The following is a 6376-nucleotide window of genomic DNA, read 5'->3' as shown; positions in this document are numbered from 1 at the left end:
CCTGTATTGATGTTCGATGTATGGTGACTAGTTCAGTATTTATGTTACATTCTTCTTAATCATTTGCAAATGTATTATTTATTGAACGTACGGGAATGGGAATGTATTTAGCCAACGACATAGGATACTTATCCACAGCTACCTAGTACCTATACGGCTATACATATAGGTACATAAGATAACAAATCAACATTTTATTTCTATTTATGTTTATGATGCGAATCGATTTCTAACGATGTAACTAGGTCGATAATCGATATGCATAATACCTATAACCTATCTGTTCGTAAATGTTGTAAATAATTTTTTTTTTACATGAGTAGGTGCATCGGACCACATTTTTTTCCACGCACCCGCATACATGTATGGCTAGAATTATGCTTAATCACATACGCGATACGGGTGATTCTGAGAAGATATAGTTGTTACTTGTTATACCCGGTCATCGTTGCAATAATAATTGCAGCGTATACGGCGACGGCGAAAAAAAAATAATTTAAATTGATTTTGTATTCGAATTGCCTCGACACGATGATAGGTGATAACCGATAAGTCATTTGAACACTCAGAATTCCTATAATATAAGAGTACCTGAATAATAAATACTACGGTAGATAATCATAAAACTATATTAAGAGGACTCCACACCCACATGACGTGCTGTCTCCGTCTTACAAATGTACAACATAGCAAAAACTGTTTAGCGCGGGACAACGCTATAACTTTTCTCGCACCATATTTGCTGTAGAATTACCAAATTTTCTCAACACGTAAAGAAAAACTTAATCTGTGCAACAGCGTGCTTTTTTTTTTTAATAACACTTTCCAATCATTTTTTTATAAGCAAATGAAAAGAACAAAATGTTTAGAAGCAAATTACTTGTATTGTATTTATGTTATCTAAAATATAGGCACTCTGTTGCATAGATAATTTTCTACTCGATATGTTCAGAAATTTTGGAGCCACTACTACAAACACAGAAAGATAAAAGTTGTCCCTCACAAAACAGTTTTTGCTATGTTGTTCCTTTGTAAGACGGAGACAACACATGCGGGTGTGGCGTCCTCTTAAAACCATTTAAATCCAGTTATAGTATAAACAAATATACGATAATTGTATAAATGTATAATTGTAATACAACTGTACATACTATATATATACGATATACCTAACCTAACTTTAGTATAGTGCTCCAACCAAGGCCGTAACTGAGAGTCCAGGGGTCCAGACCTCCTTGAAAATTTGTTAAAAGTAGAAACATTTTGGGATGAGTAAATTAAGGTTATTGTATTAAGAATAATTTTATATTTTCGTTCAAACAGTAGGTAATACTAAAAATAAAGAGTTTTTATATTTTGAACGTAAAAATGATGAGTGTCCAGTACCAATATCAAAATAATAATGGACCCTCCTAAATTTGTCTTAAGTTACGGCCTTGACAATAGCCTCTGTGCGAGTGTGTGACTATCATTCCGCTCGACAACTGATATAGGTACCTAGGTACTTGTAACTACTGGTTACTGGTTAGGTATGCCGTATGCATTGAAATCAATAGTAGTAAAAATATCCTGATTCGGTATACGTATTTTTTTAAACATTTCTTAAGAATATATCTTTACAGTTTTACATAATATGTAAAAATAAAAAAACATTAACTATACTCATATTTGAATAAAGAATTTAAGACGTCATGGAAGTCAGATAAAAAGTCACCCGTCGGCCGTCAGTCACATTTTTTGGAAAAGATTGTTATTATTGGTTTAATTTATGTGTGTAGATGTGGTATACTGGTATGTACATATTATTTTTTTTTTAGTGTACTTATTTAGATATATTACCTATTTTGTCATTTAAAAAACAAGAACAAAAAATTATGGATTTTCATGCATGTTTAAAATTGTTCATATATATTTTAAAAAAATTGATACTTTTCAAGAAACGATTATAGCATTTAGTATTTACTGTATTATAGTTATATCACAGAACAATATACTTGTATACAAAATATCACCCAGTACCTAAATCGTAATTTCATAATCTTTTTTTTCCATGGCATCGATGACCCTGGCCAGACGCTTGCACGTTCTTCGGCAGCGCCTCTAAATTTCGTATCTGATACAACCATTTGCAATTTTTCTTGAAAGTCATATTTAGCCTGTGGTTATAGCCGTATAGGTAATAATGTAATATAACTTACTTTGTACAATTTATTTTATATCGAATGACTGATACCTAATGAGTATTAATTTAAATATTGTTCAGCTACCTATCGTTTGTAATATAATATTATATATTATACTATATTACGATGAAAAATCCATCGAGTTGGCCGAGGAGGAGAGAAAAAAATCGGTAATAGATATTATTCTTACCTATTACACCGGAACGGGAAAACTGACCACGACGATGTTGCTGCTGCTGCTGCTGCTGCTGCTGCTGCTGCTGCTGCAGCGACTGTTGTCGGGTTGACCTCGTGACCGTGTTGTGCACATTATAAACGCACCCGGATATACGCGTGCACCCTCGGCTGTAAATTATGTATGAGTATGACTGGTATGTACCTCGATATACCTAGGTATACGCATGAACGATATGGTCCTTATGTACCTATGTAACACGTATGTCTAAATGATCTGATACTCTGATATTTTACGCATGTGTGTTGGGTACATATTTGTGTAGTATTAGTATACTAGTATTGTGTGGTTACACGACGAGTATATCGTTCAAGTGCTACGTTTTGCTTATAATTTTTATTTATTATTATTATTATTATTATTATTATTATTATTATTAGGTACATAATATCGTATGATAAATTATTACGAGTGAAGTGTTCGTCTAGAGATAAAAATAAAAAAAAGAACCAACTAATATGTATACACCTCATATTATTAGGTATATAGTCAGTAGTCATACATTATTATTAAAGGCGTTGTGAATTGCCTGCGCGCACGTGCCGTTTTGATAACACACAGTTCTATGGAAGCATAATATTTCAGAGAATTTTTATATACAGCTATAGCCAATAATATTATATTCGATATTTTGGTATTTTTTTTTTCTTTTTACTTGCACCCACTTCCATACCTGCTGTGACTGAATTAGGAACACTAGAAGATTTTATTGATATTTAACAACGGATTTATTGTATAGTGTACCATGAGATTTAATTTTACTGATGAGTTGTTAAACTCTTCCATGCAAGTATACCTACCGAAAAATATTTGGCATCGTTATATTTTATACTCAAAATTATATGAGTTATAATATCTATTATTTTCTTTGTTATACCTGCATGCAGGTTTAGGCTAGGTTCACATGGACGCGCGTACACGCGCGTCGATNATCTACTACGTCCATTCTCGATGGATGTCTGAACTGTACTAAAATATTATTATAACTAGGTACTTTGATATCTATTATTTACTTACACTGCTTTATTCAACGCGTGTAAAACGCAGCTATCTGAACGGTCGTACGCGCGTTTTGCGGCGGGCTAACGCGCGTGTACGCGCGTCCATGTGAACCTAGCCTTATGTTATGTGCTTAATATGGTACCCATTATAGGTACTTATTCATAAATAGGAGGCAAAATGAGATTGAGAACAATTTAAATAAATTCTCTATAAGACTAATAAGCTTGAACTATAAAATTCAATGTTATTTTCTGTTTACTTGTACCATTTTGAATTTACCACCAAAAAAACTAAAACATAATTTTACATATAAACGTGTTTAAGTTCACTTTACCGACTCTATATTAATAAAATATATGCGAGGAAACAAATAAACAATTGTAAAAATGTTGATGCTGACTGGAGAGTATTTTGAACATTACCCTCAAATACTACATCTATAGAAAACAAATCATGGACATTCAAATTTGAGTGGTAATTAGAAAAAACTATTTTTAAGTGTTCTATATCTTATTTAAATAGACGTACTTCTTACACTTATGCACTATAATATGTATATATGTCTATCTAACATGCAGTAATGCAGTATATCAAGCTGTGAACATTGGAGTGTTCAAATATTTAAATAGGTAATGAGTATAATGACTAATGAAAAAGTATAAATAATGATAATATCATTTATTTTTTGGTTTGTCATTTTTTCTCGATAATAACAGAATAAGTTAATAAAATAATAATATAATAAGCCATAATTAGTAGGTACACTAAGACGTAAAGAATTGAAGTGAACGTTCTAATATCATTCTACTTCTACGCATCGTCTTAATAAATTAATTATGTCTCATAAGTCATAATACTACCTGCAACTTACACATATATAACATAGGTAACTGGCAGTATGTACTAATGTAGTATATACTATATACAATATACATCACGCTCGCACTTACGTCGTATAAATAAATAATCTTAAATAAGTGTTACTCTAGATCTGCGTAATGTAAGTTGTGTGTACATAATATAATAAATTATTATATTTATATACGCTGACTCGACATCGAAATACATTTTCGTAGAAATATAAAAACTGACCGAATTACCGTGATTTAACGCGATTTCGTTTTGAAACGCACATTCGTTCGACATTTTTTTCTCCTCCAAATTCCGCCCGACAGGTTTTGCCGCAGCGGGAACCTCACGACCAGTGGTTTATATATTTTTTATAATATAAACCTAGGTGTAGGTATAAATGTATTATATACGATGGTGCGCATACTATAGTCACGTGGCCTTGACCTAGAAACTTCTTCTGCCAAAAAAATCGTCATCCTTCCCGTGCGCCGTGCATACTACGCCGACAACCATAATAATAATAACAACAACAATAATAAATAATAATATTATTATTGTAAATGTGACGACTAGTGTTGACCCAGTGACATTTGTCAGCCGTACATGGATAATGCATAATACACAATATTTAGGCAGGAAAAATGACTTGGTTAAGATGACTTGTGTGTTTTCAGTTTTGTCGAATGTCGTTGTTCGCTACCGCGGCCGTGTAGCTACAGCGAGCACCACTGGAAGTTTCGAAAAAATCATATGCGAATGTAGTATGTGTATACACAGCTTAGTGTTTGGTAATAGTATTGACTTTATGATTATGATTAATGGTTTTTCGCACTATTTGCAATGCGAGGTCGGTTTTTCTTTTCCTTTTCTTACATTACGGTATGTGTAATCGATTTATTATATTTACAAGAGCCACTGCAGCGATTATCTAATATCCACCACATGTCTACGCACATTGGCATAGGAAGAAATAAAAAATTAAAAACTAATAACAATATTATGATATATGAGCTTATTTATACGGAAGGTATGATACGCACATACATTTTATATGCTCTGGTACTGGCGGTACTGCACATTATGCCCCCTACTCTGGATATTATTATCCTCCATAATAATAGCGCTCCTCGGTGCTGTACAATTGCCGGATTGCATAAAAAAATAATTAATTTAATGGTCCACTAACATTTAATAGACCAAGAAATCATGTTTTAAAGGATGTCGGAGCACTATACTTTGTTTTCTCTCTGTGACCCACGCGCAACATATTACGGCAAATTTGAGTTCAGCAGAACCAACCTATTATGTCGTTAGCTTTAGTATTAGAGTGAATTGACGAATGGACTTACCTATTATCAAACTTACCGTTATAAGAACATTACCTGTGTTTTCTAACATTGAATTTTTTAGTGCTAATTGTTGTTCCAATTTTGTAATGCACGTAATGAGAAGGTGTGTAAAATGTAACAATTTAAAAATGCTAAATAAACTCAAAAGCTAAGTGCTAATAACTTGCTTTAAGATTCAAATAATATTAAAAAGCCCAAAAAACACATATAATGTTAAATGTTCTTAACTTAAGTTTGATGATACGGAAATTAATACTTAAGTTAAAACTTAAGTCACAAGATTGGTTTTGATGAAATGGCTATGTTGCGCGATGCACGTTCACCGCGGAAAGGAGAAAATAATTAGTGCGCTTATGCGCTGACATCTTCTTATGTTTAGTGATTATTCGTTCAAGTCGGTAATCGGCATACGTACAACATAGTCCATAGGCCATTGGTACTATTTAAAATGTACTATAATAATATAATATATACTAAAGGTTGGTTTTAAATTAATAATAAATGTCTACCCAATTGTCATAAATGAAATAAAATAATATAACTGTATTTATTTTTATTATTAGATATTTATAATGAAAACTATTTTAAAGTAATGACGAAATAAGTACACTCAAAAATCCATGCCATAGTTTTTAATTTTTATATAGATATTCAATTTTGTAGTTTGTAGTTTAATAAGCATTATGTTTTTCGATTGCTATAATGCATGATGTTAGCATTCATGTTATGAAGTATTTTATTTAGGATTAATAAAT

At 32.0% G+C, this 6376-nt stretch overlaps 1 long non-coding RNA gene across 1 annotated transcript; it reads right to left on the bottom strand.

The window, feature by feature from the left end:
* Nucleotides 1–1888: 1888 nt before the first annotated feature.
* Nucleotides 1889–2705, bottom strand: LOC111031861. The gene is made up of 2 exons (XR_002604248.1): nt 2374–2705; nt 1889–2156 (listed from the first exon to the last, which is right to left on the bottom strand). It is a non-coding gene; the product is annotated as an uncharacterized LOC111031861 (long non-coding RNA).
* Nucleotides 2706–6376: the final 3671 nt, after the last annotated feature.

The sequence above is a fragment of the Myzus persicae genome, unplaced genomic scaffold (assembly GCF_001856785.1).
Source record: "Myzus persicae strain clone G006 unplaced genomic scaffold, MPER_G0061.0, whole genome shotgun sequence".
Taxonomy (NCBI): domain Eukaryota; kingdom Metazoa; phylum Arthropoda; class Insecta; order Hemiptera; family Aphididae; genus Myzus; species Myzus persicae.
The sequence above is the reverse complement of the archived record's forward strand: the minus strand, read 5'-3'. Positions and strand labels throughout refer to the sequence as shown.